General features: G+C 43.6%; 1 long non-coding RNA gene across 2 annotated transcripts; it reads left to right on the top strand.

Annotated features, from left to right (window-relative positions):
* Window positions 1-12,542: 12,542 nt before the first annotated feature.
* LOC123144820 (uncharacterized) lies at window positions 12,543-14,360 on the top strand. 2 transcript variants are annotated; one of them, XR_006471945.1, is made up of 2 exons: window positions 12,543-13,196; window positions 14,093-14,360. It is a non-coding gene; the product is annotated as an uncharacterized lncRNA (long non-coding RNA). The 2 variants fall into 2 exon arrangements; XR_006471944.1 differs by having other exon boundaries at window positions 14,070-14,360.
* The last annotated feature ends 7,301 nt before the right edge of the window (window positions 14,361-21,661 follow it).

Here is a 21,661-nt window from a genome sequence, read left to right as displayed (position 1 = left end):
GTGTCATTTCCAGCTTTTACATAGGCTTCGATCTTTTACAGGGAATACAATCTGCCTACTTGCTTTGTGTCGCACTACCAACACTCCACCCTTGAAGCTAAACATTATGCCACTCATAATTCCTTAGTTTATTTGTTCAAATACGAATTTCATATAATTCTAATGTTCCTACTTCAGTTTTGAAATGTGTGTCTGCCTGTTATAGAGACATAAGGGGTTTGTATTTCTGTGTGTGGTCTGGTCAGCACGGTTGGGGGGTGAACTTTGCATATGCAGGGGTTTATAGGGAGACACTCTTCGAGTTGAATCCGCAATGCATTCCATAGATAATCTGACTACTTTTTATGTTTTCATGAATCTCAGATTCTGAACAGCATCATAATGATTATGAGCTTGCGCGCATGAAAAGAATAAAGCAGAACAATGCCATGGCTGTCAAACTTGGCATTAAGGGACTGAAATCAAGTCTGGATGCAATGCAATGCAAACGCTCTCCACCTACAGATTCATGCTCAGAATATGATCCTAACAGTGATTCTGAGCTAGAGGGAGACCTAAGTCAATGTAGCTCCCTAGTGGAGGAGTCAGAGGAAGATGCCCTATCTTATTCACCCATCAAGGTGCTTGCTCTAACTTTCCAAGGTTATATTTGTCGCACATATCTTGCAACTGATGCTTTGCATTGCTTCTACTTTGTTGAACTGCCATTAGCTTAGTTTACACATCGTGTATGTGAATACGGCCTGCCTATCCATTTTCAGTACATATTCCATCTGTCATCATACCATATTTATCCATTCAAATGTTGTTCTTGTGTATCAGACGTTCAAAAGGAAGAGGGCGATTGCTGATCGTGGAGGAGCACAAGCAAAGTATTTGGAAAAGGTAGTGGCACCTGATAAATCAAATAGCCCATTAGGTGTAGTTGCAATATCACCTGACCCACAAAACACCCCAACTCTAGCAGACTCTAGCCCTACTACACTGGTCATTTCTGATGCCCCAACTCAGCAGACCCCAACTGCAGCAAACATTATGATTATGCCAGTTGACATAGCACCAGCTCTACGACGCAAAACCCCCATTCCAGCAAAGAGTACACCAAATCCAGTTGCCAAATCCCTTTTCGAACCAGAGAGAGCCCCAATTGCAGCAAATAGGACCCCTGTTCCATTTCTTCCCAGTTTAGAAGACAAAGCTTATATTGTTGTCAGGAACTTTGTGCGCATCTTTCCTTCATGGAAAGATTATACCGCAGACACAGAACAATTTCCAGTCTTCCTCCGCAACTTACGCGTAAGTAATGTACTAATGTTATTCATGGTCATTACTGCATATGTTTCTGCTGACAGAAGACACAAGATTTCATTCTTTTAAATAGGCGAGGACCAAACTGGATTGTGAAGACGAGCAAGGGTTGGTTGCGCTTTTCAAGCACTCGTTGATGAAGTATCGTTCCTACCTGAGGCAAGCGCACTTCGATGGCAAGCCTCTAAACGAAATTTCTGTAAAGTCTCCGGTGCTACATTTATCCGACGGTGACTGGAATAATCTTGTTACACATTGGTCTCGGCTGCAGCGTAAGGTACTATCTATGATATCACATCACAATTTGAACTACATTTCTGCATTTGCCTTAACGTCTCACTTGTACGAAAACTGTTAGCAGAGAACATTCGTTCTCAAGGGACCACAGAATCTCGCAACTATACTGCACACTGCATTGCTCTTGTGAGTACCTCTTGCCCTGTATGACCATACTTACTTTCATAGCTGTTTGATTATGTAGCATCACTGCACATGTTAGCCTCGTTATCGTCCATTTGGTGGACATTATAAGATCCGTATGGACTCTTACATAAATTTAGAATCAACCCAATGCTTTTGAAGAGGTTTAGCTCTGCAGTCCTCTTGTAAGGACTGAACGTCGTCTATGACTGTACTTACATTAACAGCTACTCCCTCCGTCCCATAATATAAGAACGTTTTGTACAGTACACCAGTGTTCAAAACACTCTTGTATTATGGGAAGAGGGATTGGTTCATTGTGTAGCATTCTGCATCTTATCTCCCTCGCCCACCATTTACTAAAAAAGATCAGATCTATATTTAATCTTACCAAAAAGTAGAATACACAGACAATGCCAGTGCAGAAGTGTAGCCCATTGCTCTTGTCAGTACATTTTGTCCTGTAATGCTTGTACTTCCAGGGATTGGTAGTTGATTATGTAGCATCAATCTGCATCTTATCTTCATTATCCTCTATCCCTTCCAGTATTATCATATCTATAATTACTCTCTACAAAATGTAGAGTACAGGCAATGCTTATGAAGAAGATTTTGTGCTGAAATTCTTGAGTTATCCTTCCCTTGACATGGAGAAGGGCATTATAAAGCCGGTGTTAACTGTTAATGTAAGTCAGTCCTTCTAAAGCCTTTATCCTCAACTGCTGTTTAATTTGCTCATACTCCCTATCGTTTACTGCTGTTTAGTTTGCTGTTTCTACCAAAATGCATGTTCGCAAGAACCGTAAGTTCTAAGTTTTACTTGTAAAACCAAATTCCTTATTCATACCATGCACATTACTCAATACTCCCTATATGTATGCTTGTTTTTGTGGATCTATAATCCAGTGTGTGGTGAAGCAGCCCACGTTTGCACCTTGTCATCTCCTGTTTTATCTTACTGATGTGGCTGATGATATGAACAACATGCCATGCACATTAACCAAAATAGATACAATGATTTTCTTTGCCCTTCATCTATGCTTGTTATGTTGACATGGTAATCCAGTAGTGTGGTGAAGCTCCCCGCATTATGAACAATGCCAAATTATGCTATTGATATTTTGAACTTACTCTTTATTTTCTAATTTGAAATTGGATGGAATTGACAGCACAGTTATCATCTTTGTTTATACACGTGCAAAACCTGTCATCTCTCTGCTTTGTTTCAGGGTGATATGCCTGATGGCATGCACAAGTCTGCTGAAGGCTGTGCGACAAACCCAACATATATTGCAGCAAAGAAGGCAAAACATCTTGAAGATAGCGAGACAACCCCAAAGTCTTGTCTTGATGCAGTGTTCAAGTTACTTGAGACTAGCAGTCAGACAAGCTCACAGAATTCGTTGTCTGAATCAGTTCGACTTCTTCAGTCCCAAGTTCTAGCAGAAAGGCATTCTGCAACTCAACTTCGACTTGAAGTCCTATCTCTAAGAAAGATTGCGGAGAACACCAATGAGAACCTCATCGCTAAACAGCTACACCTGGAAGCTATGACCGACATGCTAGGCCGGTCTCACAGCCTTGCTCAGCAGCTTGCGCAGCAGTTCCCGCGCAAGGCTAACCTTTCTTGAACTGTCTTGGAAGTGGTCTCGGTTCAGTATTATTTTGTTACGCTGCAATGGTGCCCAGTTTTTGTAATCTGCTTCTTCGTTGCGCTTTATGATCACTGGTGGCGAACTTCGATGCCCAGTGGATGTAATATACCATAAATCCTTTATTGTATAGTGTAGGTTTATTCTTAGTTACTATGCCGTAATTTCTTTATTGTATAGAGTAGGTTTGTTCTTAATTCCTACTAGTTACTGCCATCATTCGCTATCTGAAAAAAAATCAGATGTAGTCGACCGGGCCGAAACATTCGCCTCCAACGGGCCTGGTGTTTAGCGGGCCACAATTGGGCCGGCCTGCATCATTCTTGGGCCCGAATGATTGGGGCCTTCACACTTTTCGCGAGGCCCACAACTTACACCGGCCTATATTTTAGTTGGGCCTTTTGTGGACCCAGCGCTTAGTTTGGCCCAGGTAGCGTTGGGCCATTAACAGGCTGAATATTGTACTGGCCTGTTAGGTCCCAGATGAAACCATGGGCCTTTAGCAGGCCGAAATGCATATTGGGCCTCAATTTTCACTAGTCGTCGACGGGCCTTCAGCAGGCTGAAATGTAAACCAGGCCTTTTTGGCACAGTTATATCACGGGCAGTTACCAGGCCGAAACATATCTCGGGCCTTAGTTGGCCCACTGATATCATGGGCCTTTAAGAGGCCGAAAGCTTAGTACACACATCAACGGGCCGAATTATGCGACAGGCCTTTAACAGGCCCAAAGTCACGTTAGGCTTTACTGTTGCCACCTTTATCACGGGCCGTTAGTGGGCCCGATGTCCCGTCAGACCATATATGGCCCATGGGCAGCACGGGCCATTCCCAGGCCGAAATCACACCAGGCTGAAATGGGCCCATGTCTACATCGGGCCTCTAACAGGCCGAAAGTCACTAGGCTGTAATTGGGCCCAAATATTCGATGAACAATTAACGGGCCAGATCTGGCTTCGGGCCATAAACGGGCCCAAATGTTCAGCGAATAATTAATGGGCCAGATCTGGCTTCGGGCCGTAAATGGGCCTTTATTAAGTAGGCCGTTATTGGGCTGGCCCACTAGTACCTGAGTAAGTACTACGGGCCTTTGACTGGGCCGACCTTTCTAACCTATATGGGCCTCTATTGGGCCGTGCCACGTGTCGACGTATCATAGGCGCTTTGGGTCCAATGAGTGGATGACATCTGTCCCAACGGTGAGCCGACACGTGTTTCCTCCAGCCAATGATGATTTTACACGTGGAAAATCCCCATTGGTTGGGGCTGTTAACGGATTATCGGATCCAAAACCGGACCCGATAGCTTAACGACGTTCCGTTACGGTGGATGCCACGTGTCGGTCACCCTTGACGAAAGCACTTCTGTGACGCGCGATTTATCGTCATGGAAGTGGACACTTCCGTGATGATAATTTTGGTAATGTCATGGAACACTTCTACGACAGCACAGGTATGACTATCTTGATTCTGTCATAAATTTGTCATGGATGTACATGCATGACAGAAAACATGACCTACTGTGACAAACACGTATCATCACAGAAGTGTATTTTTTGTAGTGAGTTTCTTGGCATTATTGGTGGTTTCTTGTAAGGAGCAATGTATTACTAGCAACAAAAGGCGATTCTAGGTTGCGTTGTACTCCAACGAGTACTACTAGTGGTCGCGGGAGTGTATACCTCATTTTGTGGGTTCGATCCCGGCCGAACGCACAGCGGCCTTTTTTTAAATAGTAACTTCGCTGCGAGCCAATATTGTACACGGGTAGTTTGAGTTCTGAAGTCGAACGGACGTGTCGCACCACAATCTGGGTGCACTGGATAGCCCAGCCACGTGAACGAGTTTTCCTTCCCATCATCTCGTGGCTCGCATGCTCGCCCTAGCCACACCTCACTTGCAGCTTCCTCGTCAGCTAGTAGCATATTTAAACTAGCGCCTCTCAATTAAGCCTGAGGAGCCGAAAAATCCTGGTGCGGCATTGGGAACTGTGCATGAGAGGAGCGGCTGAGTAGGCCAGCTACACGCTTGAATAGAGCACAGAGAGTACCCACTACGCAGGTGTACTTTCTCTGCATTGTTAGTACAATGATGGTTCTAGAGAACAGTAGTACCCTCCACTTGCAATTGTAGCTCATTGGCCTTGAGATTCAAGAGTTCAAAACTGGTGCACTATAGAAGTACTACAGTACATCGCACTACTAGTTGAGAAAGTAGTGCTACTACTGCTACAGTACGAGTACGTAGTAAATAATAGCATCACCCCTTCGCCAAGGAACGATCGAGGAGCTACAATTGGAAGGGACGAGGCCCTGTGGTTACTACGCTCTTATCTCCTCCTCGCCAGTCCCCTCCCCCCAAAGAGAAGGCAGTTCGTCGCTGCTCCCATGGATTTGCCAGACGGTTCTCCTCCTCGTCGGGGCTAGGAGACCTTGGACGACGATCCTCTGGGAGAAATCACACGTTGCTCCGATGTCCTCACCGACGCAAGACTCGGTGCTTCCTGCACCAAATTTTTCAAGACGGTGCTTAAACAGGCTTGGGAAAAGGCCATGCTTGTTGGTCTTCCATGCGTCCTCGAGGAGAAGGTTCTTCTATGGGACAATCCTTCAAATAGTCCACCGCTCCCTAGCCATGGTTGCACGTTGACTCCGCTAGAGTTGCTGACGTTGAGTGGTAGTCGGATTTTGTTCGATGAGCAGGCCAGTCATGGAGTTTGATCATGTAGTACTTAGTTATTCCATTTCCATCCCGTAATTTCTCTGCTGCCCACCATCTTATATATAGTCCTGGGTCAGTGCCAACGAAGATTGGCTTGCATACCTCTGGCCGGATACCACCATCATTTTGCACAACATCCACAGCAGTGAGGCCGTTCCCGTAGACCCCTTCTCAACCATTGGGATCGGTCTTCCGGACTGGCTGGGCTTGAATACGTATGATGATGCCTACATGAGATTGAAGAAGATAGCAATTGCGGACCCGCCGACAAAGCGACGCGGCTACGCCGATTACTATCTCATCGCGATGTTCGACATAAGGATTGCCATCAATGCAAGAGGCAGTAGAGGCAGAGGCTGGCGCATGTTGGCCGCGGCAGATTTGTACCCCTACACGTTCGAAGACGCCGTGCGCCATCTAGGCCGCATCTTCACGGTGACAAGTCAGGGGACTTGTTTCATCTGGTTGCCATCCTACGGTACGGGAGATTACAAACGGAATGCACAAACCATCATTTGCATCCCTAACGGTACTCCACAATTTTGCAGGGACCAGTCATCCCCCGATCAAAATAAGATCGCCGATCCTGGATGTGCATTTGCATCCGTGATTCGGTCTAACCTGGAACCTTGTAGCTGACTTTGGCATATTGGGATCAACTATCTTAGCAGTCGTTACCCATGGTACCACTGATGTGCAACATGGTCACACAATCTACCACGATCGGACCGTCACCATCTACCCAGGTATTCCATTTAGTATTATATTTTTTAACCCTCTCGCTTTCTCTTTCGTTGTTGTACTACTTACTAGTAGGAGTACTTTTTACCTTGGAGGACGCGTATAGCTACCTAGGCCCTTGAAGACTTGAACCCACTAGCTGCCACCATTTTTGTTTTTCCATGTCTTACTATCTCATCCATGTAGCCAAGAGTGGCTATATATAATAAGCTAGTTATTTTACTTCCTCTATATTGGAGTAGTACTATTTGCTGCACAGTATTACTGACCACCATATTTGAGCACAATATTATTATGCATGGACCTTGACTGTGTACGTCAATATGTGTCCAGATCTGAGATGCCGCGTGTACCAGATGAACAGCGCCGAGTTCGACCCCCGTGATGCTACGTGGGTGCCGAGGAACACTCTTGGAGAGTACTCGCTTTTCATTGGGGACAGCTACCCCATTGTGAAGTGGATGACACCTTCCGTGCACGACACCGAAGGCCTGCCGTTCATGAAGCATGGTTATGTCTTTAGTGCGCATCGCCGGATGAACGACATGCTGGGACATGCTATCCCTGATTTATGCCGCTTCAGCTTGGATGAGTCTCCATCGTGTGGAACCGGACTAGAAAGCTGTGACAATGATTTCCGTTGCCCACCGCTATGGATCGTGCCATCCATGAAGAACACCTGGGACTGGAACCTGGAGGAGGACATGTAGCCCATCTATAACGTGTATGTGGGTTATGGTAAATTGTGAACGGTAGCGCTGTGAATATATGTAGACTAGTCGTGCACAAATTTATCTAATGAATCTGTGGCATACTGGCATTTGTCCTTTAGAATTTATTACCAGTAAATGTGTTATGTGTACGTGCAACTTGTGTGGTTGTTGCACGGGATCCAACACGCTCATTGAGAAAAAAGGTGGCACAACTTTGGATATAGGTGACGTGGCGGCATCATACAGTAGCATTGTTCGCTATAGTTGTAATACTCCTACTAGGACGACGACTCCTGTAAAACCTTGCGCTTGGCTCTTTGCCTCTTCGGGAGGTTCAACAGTTCATACTCGTGTGAACCTTGCACTTGGCTCTTCGCCTCTTCGGAAGGTCCAACAATGATGATACTACAGTACAATATGCTTCTGGCAATCTAACACCGATTGAACTGCTGCACGTCCACCGCGAGGGTGAGCGAGAGGGAGAGGGAGAGGGAGAGGGCGCTGTAGTCAAAACCCTCTCCTCGTCCTGCGAGCCACCGCGCGCGTGGGCGAGGGAGAGGCGTAGTAAGCAAGCTTCTCCTCGTTCGACGAGTTGACAGGACACATCAAAGCAGTACAAGTGCTAGTCCTTTCTAGTTAAATATGGCTTAATTTGAAACGAGAAAAATACACTGGCGGTCAACGTATGTAACAATACGCTCTGTACGGTCACTATATATAGTTTTGCGGTGATTATATGATCACTAGCTCATCGTAGAGCACCGTATTGCACCCGACTGACTGGCCACATAGTCGACTTGGCACTTTGTTGACTGGTTAAATTGTCACCTGGTTTCTGGGTCCCACCTGTCAGTTGGCAGAGCAAAGAAATCAGTTGAACAAAACTTTACGCACGCGCGACAGGAGTCCAACCCTTGCACGCGAACCACCCTGGTTGTGTATGTGAGTGCATGCACGTGTACTCCCTTGGTCTTCCAACAAAGAGTGTACATCGGCTAAAAAACAAAGAGTGTACATCTACACTTCCAATGCATTTAGCCTTTAATCTAAAATTGATATTGAATGACTAATGCACCAACTTGTGCTCTAGCTATAGGCTACATGTCTATCCTTAATTACAGCATGCAACAACCTTCATTTAATCTTCTTCTCTCAATGGTCGCATGCACACATAAATCTGCTACTTTTGGGCGTTATGCCCTGGTTTATATGTAAATCTCTAAATGTACAGTCTTTCACGGACGTAGGGAGTAGGTTGAGCACTTGAGCGTGAGCGTGTGTGTTGCGTCGCGTGCTGTGTGCGGCATGGGTGCGTGAGTGTTGCGTGCGTCCATGTGTACGTGTGAGTGTTGCATGTTGCATGCATGCATGCATGAGGCTTTTACTCCCTCCCATTGACATGTTCAAATTTCAAGCTTTCTCTCTTTCCTCCATATTGTGATACTCCCTCTGTTCTCAAATACGGAGTAAAAGCCTCCCTCTGTTTCCACGGAGTATTTGTCTCTCTAGAGATTTCAACAAGTGACTACGTACGGAGCAAAATGAGTGAATCTACACTCTAAAATATGTCTACATACATCCGTATGTTGTATTCCATTTGAATGTCTAAAAAGACAATATTTAGGAACAGAGGGAGTAGCAAATAAACATTAAGTTCTCTTGTTTTCCCCTCCTTGGTCACGGTGCACAACCAAAGATGACTCATCTGGATGGAGGGAGTAGATGGTCAAAGTTTGACAAAAAATTAATGCATTGCTAAACATAATTTTTTGAGGAAAACGAGTGCATTAATTGAGCGTTTTTGCAAACTACAAAAATTATTCCACCACTCATCATCTACCTTGGTTGATGAGATTTTTGAATTGAGCCCTATAAACCGGAAAGGAGGTAGTACTAGTACTCCTACATTATTGGTGTCGGGTGCCTTGGCCAATGTTTCATCTTGTTGGACAGGATGCATCGATGCTTACATGGGGTGCTAAGCACATTAAAAACTTTAGCAACTAAAGCTCCCAATGCTTACATGTACAGGTTCTTAACTTGTTGGTGCTAAGCATCCTTTATTTAATGATTTTGTAACTAAAGTTCTTCATGTGGTGGGATTATTCCATTTAAGTCTTTTGTCTAGGTTCTCGCGCTTAGTACTGGGGTCACCACACTTATCTCTCCTCTTAATTACCTTGCCACATCAGACTTTTTGCCTACATGGCAGCCTTAGCGCCTGTACAATGCGGAGCATTGGGAGGGGACCGGGCGTACAGCATAGGGACACTGTAGATAGGAAGTCTTCGCGATCCATTACTCCCCATCTCGGTCAGAGAGAACTATTCAACTAGTCTTCACAGTGAAGTGACAATACACGCTGCAGCAGATGGGACACTTGATTAATAAGCTGAACCAGTGTGTTGGTGTTACTAAATCAACCTTACCCAGTACTGCCATCATGTTTGCCAGTGGAGCACGCTTCCGCAAATACGACTACGCACCTCTCTCCTCCATTAACTGACATATGGGCCCTCTTGAGGTAGACCCACATGTCATTGGCGTAACTATTTACACTCCGAAGGACGGTATATCCTGGTAGTAGTAGTAGAATTGAGATTTAATGCACTTTCTTCCCCGTTTTTCACTCTTCTTCCTCCTCTCTTCCCCATTGTCGGCCGCACACCATTTCCCCCCGCTCACTGCTCGCCCGCCCGCGCCATCTTCCTTAGTAGCTCGCGCGTACCATACCCCCCGCTCACTGCTCGGCCACACACGCCATCTTCTTCGCTCGCCCGCCTGAATCCACTTCCCCGCTGGCTTGCCGGCACCGAAAACCCCAGTCACTCAGTGCCCTAAAAAACCCTATGGCAGAACCGACTGACACGCAGAGCCGCGATTGGAATTCCCTCCCCGATGTTCTCTTGGAGCAGATCTGTAATCGTATGGACCTGCTCAGCACCGTCCGTCTGGCCGGATGCTCGGTGTCTTTGTACCGTCTACTCATCTGCAACCGGCCGGCTCTTTTCAAGACACCCTGCTTGCTGATGCCCGATCCTCGCAGGTGGCCCAGACACTGACTTGACGATCCTACGGAGGTTGCCGTGGTGCCCCTCGACATGCTACCACTACCCGTCCACCTGTCCTTCATGCACGACCACTACTAGGTGGGCATGAAGGCCAACTGGATCGTCCTCATCCACCAATCCGGTAGTCCGTGGCATCTCGTTGATATCTACACCCAGCGAGAGATCACCCTTCCATCGTTGGATACCGCCGCCATCGAGCCTCGCGGCCCGTCGGACACTCCTGCCTACTACACATGAGACGCGTCGAGCTTTTGGCTCGACCTCTGTTTGCTGAAGGTTGTAATCTGCGAAGTGCCCACACCATCACAAGACTACATGGATTACAAGCTCATTGCCGTGTTCAACATGGGATTAGTCTATCTGGAATCCGGTCGCCATACTGGTTATGGCTCATCGTCGATCCTCTTCACCCAACATTTCTGTCTGATGCTATAGTGCATGATGGCATCGTTTATGCGGTCGACGCACAGATTGGCTGCCTATACTAGTGGAATCAATCATCGTGTAATTGTTCTATCTCATCTCATCTTTACCTTAAGAATACGACTGCCTGTTCATTGTTACAAATTTAGAATATATAGTATGTCTATAACCACATCATTGCTATATGTTCCTCTCATTTCCTAGATTTTTATGACCACACATGTTATTGTTAGAGTTGATATGAGAACAATTGGCATCTAATGATTGTTAGAATAGATATTATGAGTATAACCTCATGATTGCTATATGTTACTATCATTTCCAGGATTTTTATAACAACGCATGTTATTGCTTAGAGTTGATATGATAACTGTAGTAAGTGCTATGGTAGAAAATGAGTAGGCCCTGTCATATCTGTTTTCCTCAAATTGTTACATGATGTTTGAACCATGATATATTGCTAGAATATGAAAGCCATTGGCTTATTTTTTAACTTGGGGTATGATTATGACCACGACATTGCAATTCTCTGTCTATGATATGTGTCACTATTATAATAATCTTAATTCCACACATACTCTGAACATGATTGTTTATTTTTGTCCTTTTAGTCTCCAGTTTGAATTGTTGCAGCAGACACAAACGCGCTGGCCTTCATGATTCCAGGACCTGGAATCAAACCAGCCGATGCGTGGTGGTTTATCGCTTGTTCAGCTGACGGCGGTCATTTGATGCTCATTTGCACGTACCAAATTGACCAAACCATTTCATCAAACCACATGCAGTACAATGCCTGGGGCGTTCGTGACATTGATGGCTATGGCTCCTTCGTGTTCGAGAAAGATCCCAGCTCCGTTGGGCCAGGCGTATTCAATTGGAGGCGGGTTTACAGCCTCGGCAACCACTCCATGTTCCTCGGGCCCAATTATCCGACCATCCAACCAATCATCGATCATATCACCGGTGATGATTACCGTGCCATGCAACTTTCATTCGCCAGGGGGAACTGTGTTTACACATCATACCATGGGTTTCATGAATCACCATATCCAGAGATTCGTTGACACAGCTTGTTGCCAGATAATCTTCAGTGTGTGAAAGGCATCAAGCTTCCATGCGATGGATGGCTTTTGCAAACCCGACATGCCGCGATGTGGTTCATGCCAACAGCAAATATGCACAACTTGATTCGTACTGATATCTAGACTGAGCCATGTGTCCTGCTGTTGTAGCATGACCCTCTTTTGTTGGATAGACCCTCTTTTGTTGGATATTATGTACTGTTGTTAGTTTGAAGCACTTCTCTGGTTAGAAGAAAAGATACCTTTCTGGGATCAAGTGCATCCTAACTCACCTGCGTAGGATATACTGATAATGATGATGGAGATACTGTGCAGAAGCCATTATTCTAATCCCAGGATCAAAATAACTATTTGGATCACGGCTCTCTATATATAGGGCCCGAAGAGGCGTTCCGAACTCTCGAAGCCACGGAGAAAAATAAAAGAAAACCCACCCAGTCCCGCACCTCCCGCGCCGCCCCCTCCCCTCCCCCGTGAACCAGCCACCGGGCCGCCACCGGTCCTAAATCCGGCCGCCTCCCCGGGACCCGGCCGCCGCGACACCACCTCCCCGGATCCGGCCACCGGACCGCCTCCTTCCCCCGGATCCGGCCGGGATTGATCCCACCGCCGCCTGCCGCCACCAAGCACTGGCGTGCGACCCCGACGCCGCCTCCCTCCATGAAGCGCCGGCGCCCGACCCTGTCACCTACCTCTGGTACGCCGTCGCGCCTCCGCTGCCACCTAGGGTGCCCCTGACGTCGCCCAGCTCCTCCTCACGCGACGACCCCCTGCGACGCACGCCTCCTCATGTTCTGCCCCGGACACGGGCGCCTCCCCGTCCACCCTCCGGCGACCGAAACCAGCTCCGCCCGCCGTAGCAGAGGACAGGCCCCGTTCGTGGCCTCCCCACCCCTCCGCCCGGGTGCGACCTTCCCTGCGCTCTGGCGTGGCCTGCCCTCCCCTCTGGTGTGACCTGCTCTCTGGTACGGCCCGCCCTCCTCCAGCGCGCCTGCACTCTGCTCCGTCGGCGCAACGACCGAGCACCAGACCTCCCTCCTCTCTCCCACTAGGACGGCAGTGCAGGTGGCTAGTGTCTAAAGTTCAGTTGTATATTCATTGTCGTGGATGACGTTTTCTGTTGTAGTAGTGTAGCCGTGGCCTACATTTAACAATAGTAGATATGTATGTACTGATCGTGCGCTAGTAGTGACCCAGATTTACTTTGTTCTATCTCCCTTTGAGGGATGAAACTGCAGAGATATATTACATTTGCTTGGAGTTCTCTGAAAATGTTCTTTGAAATGCTCTCTGAAAATGTTGTTACTTTTCCTTGCTGCTTCCTTTTACTAGACTGCGCTGAAACAATATTAGTAGTAGTATATTGTCATAGTATACGTTCAGATTTAGGCAGAAGAAATATGGTCATTTCTGCTACTGTCCTTGGGAGTGTATTTCCTCCATACCTCAAAACATGTTCATTTCTGTTCTGTATGGCACATTTGCACACCTCTCTTCGCGGCACAAAATTTAAATTGTGCTTGTCTTGTATATTTGCTTGCATGCTTGTGTAAACAAAGTGAGTAGTACATGTGACCATAGATGATAAATACACATATCCTATAAGCTAAACTGAAGCTTGCTACTTGTGTATGATCAGCTATAAACATGTAAACGTCCCCTCGGGCACCTGAAGAGGTAGCCAATATCGCCATGTTGTTATGATCTGCTTTGTTTGTATTGTATCTGCAATTTACATTGATCTTGTTGTCAAAGTTGGAAGTTCAGAACTTAGAATTCCATTTTTGTTTGTTGTACTCTCAAACCAGTATATTGTACGCAATATATCAAGTAAAATTCTACTCTTTTTCTACCATTATTAGAAAATATACAATTCGCTACTGTCGCCATTATAGCTTACAAACTGCAGTTTCCATTGATGACTGTTTACATGTACAGCATGAGACCATTTCTCATGTTAGTTTGCAGGAAAAATAAAAGAAACCGCTTTCTACATGCAAAAGGGCATCAAATTTTGGAAGAAGTATGGCGTTGAATGAAAAAATGAGGAAAAAAAGGATCCTCAAGCAAATCAAGCAATGGAAATCTTCCTTGGTGGAGCTAGTAATGCAAAGCTGCAAAGCTTCAGTTTTATGTAATCTTGGCTAAATTGTGATAATTTTATGTTGTTGTGAACCTCTGCTGTATTGTTAATATTGAACTTTTCACAAAGTCCTATGTTGAAGCTCCTCCTTCTGTTTTTCATTTATGTGTACTTCTATGGTTCAATTTAATGCAAACCATTTTTGTATGTGTGAACATCAAAGGTTCAGTGTTATATTCTTGCTCATTTTGGTGCTGGTAAGGATTTCATCTCAAAATCCTAGTGCCAGCCAAACATGAAATTTGGATTTGGAATTTGGATTCAGGCAAATGAAATCTTGATGGAGATTTCATTTCATTTCCACCAAATGAAATGAAATCAGGGGAGCCAAACGAGCTGTAACAGTAAAAGTTCAAGTGTGAATGTATGAGTCCTTGCATTGCATGTCCCTCCATTAGTGTGTTTCTTCTATATAAAGTGCAGTGAGCAGCTGAGTTAACTCAATCATTCATCGGCATATACGTACAGACAACTTATGCATCAACATGAGGTAAGTTGGTAGGTGTAGCCCTTTGCACTCTGTTACAGTGCGCATGTGCACTTGTTTCTTCTTCTTTTGGAGCCATGTACACGATGAAACCATTTTTGTGTTCTTCAGCACCTCAGCCTTCCCATGGATCCTGCTGTCTTGTTCTCTTCCTTTTGGTGTGAGTTTGGAATTAAAGTTCAGACATAACACCGGAAGAAAAACTTCAGAGAATTCTTTGCATGTTGTTAGATCATGATGGACTTTTCATACATGTTTATGCTAGTTCGTACTCTCTTTTGTGTTTCAAGCCTTGTGTTTCATGAAGAGAGATAGAGACATTTGTTGGCGACGATAGAACGCAAAAGTCATTATACATAGAACGCAAAAAAGGTTATGAAATACCAATGATAGAAGTTCATGTATATGAAGGTTGATGCTTCGCGTGTTGTGTGTATACACGGGAGCTCACAAGAAATCATGTTGTGCCATCATTCAGTAGCAGTTCAATAAGAAAACCTGCAGTAGTTCTATTAGTATTATTCCATCAGAAAAAATCAAGTTATGCTACTTGATGTTGACAACAACAAAAAATGCCATTTTTTGCGGCAAAATTATGCAAAAAATTACAGTGGAATACGGTGCTCTCAAAAAGTGTTAGTGGTGTCCATAAGAACGCAACATTTTTTCTATTTTCCTTTCCTTTTTTGTATATATAAGAATGCATAAAACTTGAGCCGGTCAGGGACATATCGTCGAGAAGTTCATGTATAAATGGACTTGTTAACTCTGAAAGTTTAAAATTAATAAAATGGAGAGGTCAAAGAAAATGAAAAACAAAAAAGTTCAAACAATTTCCATGGATTTCGATGGATCTTTCTGATATATAAAGAAAACCAGAAGTTCAAATTAAAATAGATGAGCGGTTCTATGTTTATTACAAACCTAGAAATTTTTCCATTACTAAAAGAACTAAAATGAAGAAGTTCAAATTTTAAAAATGGAGCAGTTTGATATTATATTTGAAAACTCGGATTTTTCTGGTTACTAAAGAAAAAACCAATAAGTTCAATTCAAAATAACGAAGAAGTTCAATTGGGAAAAGCATAGCAGTTTGATATTTACTTAAAAACTTGGATTTTTCTGATTACTAAAGAATAAAACCAACAAGTTCAATTGGAAATAACGAAGAAGTTCGATGTTTCTAACAAAACTCCAATTTTCCATTTCTAAAAATACACAATGAAGTTCAAATAAAAGAAAGTAGAGCGCTTCAATGTAAAACTCGGATATTTTCACGTAATCGAGAGAAGTTCAGATTGATAACTGCTAGAAGTTCACGTACTACACGGTGTGCATTTTGTATTAAAAGATAATAAAAAAGCAAAATGCTAAAAAAAATTGTTGCTAGAAGTTCAAGTGCTCGACCCGAGAAAGTTCAAAAATTCTTGTGAGAGAGGTTGAACAAAAATACGTGACAGAAGTTCAAGGTGAAAATAGCGGGGAGTTCAACTACTACACAGAATGCGTTTCAGATAAGAATATAGAAGTAGAAAACTAAAAGCTTAAAAGGTTTGTTGCAAGAAGTTCACGTGCTCCTCCTAGCATAGTTCAAAAATTCATGTGCGAGACGTCCATCGTTCATTTACATATGTCTACGGCAACGAATTTGTAACAAATGTCTACATGAAAAACTTGCCGCTATTCATAAGCTTTCCACCAGGTATATTATGTGCCACATTTCGATGAACGATTTAAAATTTTCTTGTATGCCATTTAAAACACATTTTTATGTATTCAAAAAATTCTTATCTGTTGAAAGAAGTTCATAGTGAAAACAACGAGAAGTTTAAGTACTGCAAGGAATGCATTTCACGTGATAATAAAAGTATAGAAAAATAAAAGCTTAAAAGTTTTGTTGAAATAAGTTCAAGTGCTCTGTTCGGAGAAGTTCAAAATTTCTTGCGAGAGAGGTTCACCTTGTATTTCCATGTTCGATTTTTTCCGTATAAAATCGAATACAATTTTTTACTCAAAATATAAAAAGGTGATGTTCAAATTGAAATAACAGAGAAGTTCAGAGTTTATTAAAACCTAGGACTTACCTGTTCAAAAAATAAAAAGCACAACGCCATTTTTTTGCATTTAAAGACAACTCATAAACGAAAAAATGGTTGCTAGAAGTTCAAGTGCTCGGCGAGGAAAAGTTAAAAAACTTCTTGTGAGAGAGGTTCACCGTGTATTTAGATGTCCAAAATACATAAAAAGATGTTGTTTTTTGTGTTTTCAAATAATTCGCTCAAACTAGAGAGAAGTTCCAAGTGATAACAACCGGAAGTTCACGTACTACATGGTGTGTATTTCATATAAGAAAAATACAATAAAGTGAAACAGAGTGAAGTTCAAACAGACATGCCCGAGAAGTTCAACTACTTCACGCAGTGTGTTTCCATTCGCAATGAAGGCAGAAATCATGATCTCGTCATTTCTCTAATTTACTTCAAAACGACAGGAATATCATTTGTGTAAGTTCAAGTCCTCGATCGGAAAAAGTTAAAAAAAATTGTGAGAGAGGTTTGTACAAAAAGAATATCATTTGTGTAACACTGACGAAATGGATGAGAAAATTACAAACGAAAATACGTCACAGAAGTTCAACGTGAAAACAACACGAAGTTCGACTACTATAGTGAATGAATTTGAGATGAAAAACTTTTAAAATTGTCGCGAGTATGAAAAAACGATCAACACGGGAAAGTTGTGTGTTTACAGCAGCTTTCCATCGGTATATCGCTTGCTTAATTCCGGTGAGTGGATGGAGAGCTACGAGCAGTGCATGGAGATCTACGAGCAAAAAAAGCACGTGAAAAACAGAGTGAAGTTCAAGTAGACATGCCGAGAAGTACAGGTTCTTCACGTGGTGCATTTTCGAAGGATCTGTTTCGCGATAAAGGCAGAAGAAATGATCTCGCCATTTTTGAAATTACTTTCAAACAGTTGGGAATCACAGAAAACCATCAACATGAAAAAGTTTCGCATTTTCCTTAGCTTTTCAATGGTATATTATTTGCCCCATTCCAATAAAGTTGGTAGAAATTACGGCGAAAGTACGGTTTTAGCCATTTTCAAAATTGACATAAAACAGTAAGGAATTGGGAGAAATAATATATACTAAAGAGTTTCGCATTTCCTGAAGCTTTCCAACGCCATATCACTTGCTGCATTCGGACATACGGTTAAAAAAATAGATCGAAAATACGAACTCGGTGGAACTTGTACCATTTTCTAAATTACTCTTGTGCCGTTCAAAATTTGAAAAAACTTTCTACATGAAAAAATAGCGCATTTTCATAAGCTTTCCAACGCCATATCATTTGCCTCAATTGGTTTAGCCGTTTAGAAATAATATCGAAAATACGAACTCGGCTGTTCGGTTTACGAAATTTTACGATTTTCCAAATTACACTTTAACCGTAGGGAATTAGAGAAAACTTTCAACATGTCGAAGGAGCGGTTTTGTAGCAGATTTCCAATGCCATATTATTTGCTTCATTCCGATAAACGGTTTAGAAATACGATCGAAAATACGATTCATATTTTTGTATGAAGAAAAACGGTTTTCAAAACTGCTCTTAAACCGCTTACATTTTGCCAAAAATTTAACTTGGGTCTTGATACTGGTGTCCATAGCTTTCCAACGGTATATCGCAAGCCCCATTTGAGCAATGTTGGCGGAAGTTCAACCTAGCACTGGGAGAAGTTCAGGTCGAACAACTCAGGCAGTAAAATTGCAAAAAACGCAATTTCATCACGAACCGAGAACAAAATCCGCCAACGAGCGAGATTCCTATTTAAAACCGGTATTTAGTTGCTAAAAATGTTTCTAGATTACACTAACATCATATAGAACATGACTAACAAAAATAATTCGCGGGGGAAGCCACGGTTGCGAAGATAGCCCGAAGTTCGGGTTTGTACAGAGGGAAGTTCAGGCGCGTTACTCAGGCAGTTCAGGTTGTTATCAGAATATTATTCTGATCCCGTGATCAGAATAGTGTTTATGTATATATATATATATATATATCAATTAAGGTTCAAGTGTGTACTTGTTGGTGAAAGTGTTATCCAATGGAAATTATATTTTGTATTACTCATGTAGCCTACAAAGTCTGTCGCACAGCCTTGTAACTTCTTACCCCATTTTTAAATTTGTACTAGTCCTCTATACCGTATATTGCGCTACTCGTACTACTACCTCCCTCCTGGTTTACTGGTCCCCTTCGTAATTTGTGTCAAATTTTGACCATAAATTTCACTAACTAAATGTTAATGCATGTCACAAAAAATTATATCGTTTTATTCGTATTTGAACATAGTTTCCAATGGAATAATTTTTGGTGACATGCATTGACATTTTGTTAGTTAAACCTATGGTTAAAATGTGACACTAAATACGGCTAGTAAGTAGTACATTAGCAGTACTAGTATACGTGGGTCAAATTATTCATCATGTCCACACATTAAATTGACGTGACAACACGCTGCGCGTGAGGTGACACAAGAATCCCGGCGGTGTCTTCGGGTATTGTGGACTTCAGATTTGGAGTACCACTTATCTGTCGAAATCTTTCATCATTCACTTAAAACAGTCGATTGATCATACATTGAGTACCATATAACTGGAATTAACCGATGCAAGTCCAAGAAGGATTGGCCGGTGTTGCCAGCTGGCGTCAAGTTCGATCCCACGGATCAGGAGCTGATCGAGCACCTTGAGGCCAAAGTGACTGCTGACAGCGCGAGATCTCACCCTCTCATCGATTTATTCATACCAACCATCGACAGCGAGCACGACATATGCTACACCCATCCTGAGAAACTTCCAGGTAAGACACCGATCGGCCGTCTACTTGCACAAACATATTCCTTTGTTTATAGCTCTATTTTTCTTTTTAGACGCAAACCTAGTGAAACAATTACAATTTGACAGTTAATAAAAACAAGTGGCTACAACATGCCAAAGATGTTATGAAAATGCCAATCACGTACACTAAAACCTGTATTCGACAATACTGCATTTATCACACTGAGTGGCCTAAGCAAGCATTTATTCCAGCGCAATTCCAGGGCGTTCAAAAGGGGCACGTGGACGCGTCGCAAGATACAGTCGGAGTGCGGCATGCACGCGATGTGGCACAAGACCGGCACTACCTTGCCGGTGGCGGTCAACGGCCGGCAGACGGGCAGCAAAAAGGTTCTGGTGCTGCACACCAACAAGAACTTCGACCAGTAGAGGACCAACTAGGTGATGCACCAGTACCACCTCGGGGACCTGGAGCAAGAGAAGGAGCGGGAGCTGGTCCTCTGCAAGATTTTCTACCAGACGAACACTAGGGCCAGGAGTAAAAAGATTATAAGTTAGTTTGGTATTGGTACTTGTACTACCTTGTCGTCCGCAAGTTGTTATTGTTGTTAACGATCTTTCGGTATGAACTTGGCATTTGCTTCCAACCATCATGCCGAGGGTCCGCAAGCAGAATCATTTGTTTCGAAACGAATTTTCAGGCACTTGATTTTTATTTGATGGGTAGCATAAGCACCTGCCGTTCGAATTCCCAGTTCTCCAAATTTTCCGAAACCAGTGCATGCACTTATTATCACGATGAAAAAACAATATACCTGCTGCATCCCAGTTATCAGTCTGTACTTGCAGAATTCTCTCATTTGTTGAGCAGGTATATTGTTTTTTCAGGTCGAGCAAGTTTCAACTGGGTTGTAGACTGCCCAGGCTTGGTTTTGTCTTTAACAGGCCCAGCCCATAACGACAACGGGGCACAAAGATCCAGCAGGTATCTGATACGTCTCCATCGTATCTACTTTTCCAAACACTTTTGCCCTTGTTTTGGACTCTAACTTGCATGATTTGAATGGAACTAACCCGGACTGACGTTGTTTTCAGCAGAATTGCCATGGTGTTATTTTTGTGCAGAAACAAAAGTTCTCGGAATGACCTGAAACTTCACGGAGATTATTTTTGGAAATAATAAAAAATACTGGCGAAAGAATCAAGGCCAGGGGGCCCACACCCTGTCCACGAGGGTGGGGGCGCGCCTACCCCCCTGGGCGCGCCCCCCTGCCTCATGGGCCCCCTGGTGCTCCACCGACCTCAACTCCAACACTATATATTCGTCTCCAGAGAGAAAAAAATCAGAGAGAAGGATTCATCGCGTTTTACGATACGGAGCCTCCGCCAAGCCCTAATCTCTCTCGGGAGGGCTGATTTGGAGTCCGTTCCGGGCTCCGGAGGGAATCCGTCGCCATCGTCATCATCAACCATCCTCCATCACCAATTTCATGATGCTCACTGCCGTGCGTGAGTAATTCCATCGTAGGCTTGCTGGACGGTGATGGGTTGGATGAGATTTATCATGTAATTGAGTTAGTTTTGTTAGGGTTTGATCCCTAGTATCCACTATGTTCTGAGATTGATGTTGCTATGACTTTGCTATGCTTAATGCTTGTCACTAGGGCCCGAGTGCCATGATTTCAGATCTGAACCTATTATGTTTCCATGAATATATGTGAGTTCTTGATCCTATCTTGCAAGTCTATAGTCACCTATTATATGTTATGATCCGACAACCCCGAAGTGACAATAATCGGGACCACTCCCGGTGATGACCATAGTTTGAGGAGTTCATGTATTCACTATGTGTTAATGCTTTGGTCCGGTACTCTATTAAAAGGAGGCCTTAATATCCCTTAGTTTCCAATAGGACCCCCCTGCCACGGGAGGGTAGGACAAAAGATGTCATGCAAGTTCTTTTCCATAAGCATGTATGACTATATTCGGAATACATGCCTACATTACATTGATGACTTGGAGCTAGTTCTGTGTCACCCTATGTTATAACTGTTGCA

The sequence above is a fragment of the Triticum aestivum genome, chromosome 6D (assembly GCF_018294505.1).
Source record: "Triticum aestivum cultivar Chinese Spring chromosome 6D, IWGSC CS RefSeq v2.1, whole genome shotgun sequence".
Classification (NCBI taxonomy): domain Eukaryota; kingdom Viridiplantae; phylum Streptophyta; class Magnoliopsida; order Poales; family Poaceae; genus Triticum; species Triticum aestivum.
This window is presented reverse-complemented; position numbering and strand designations above follow the sequence as displayed.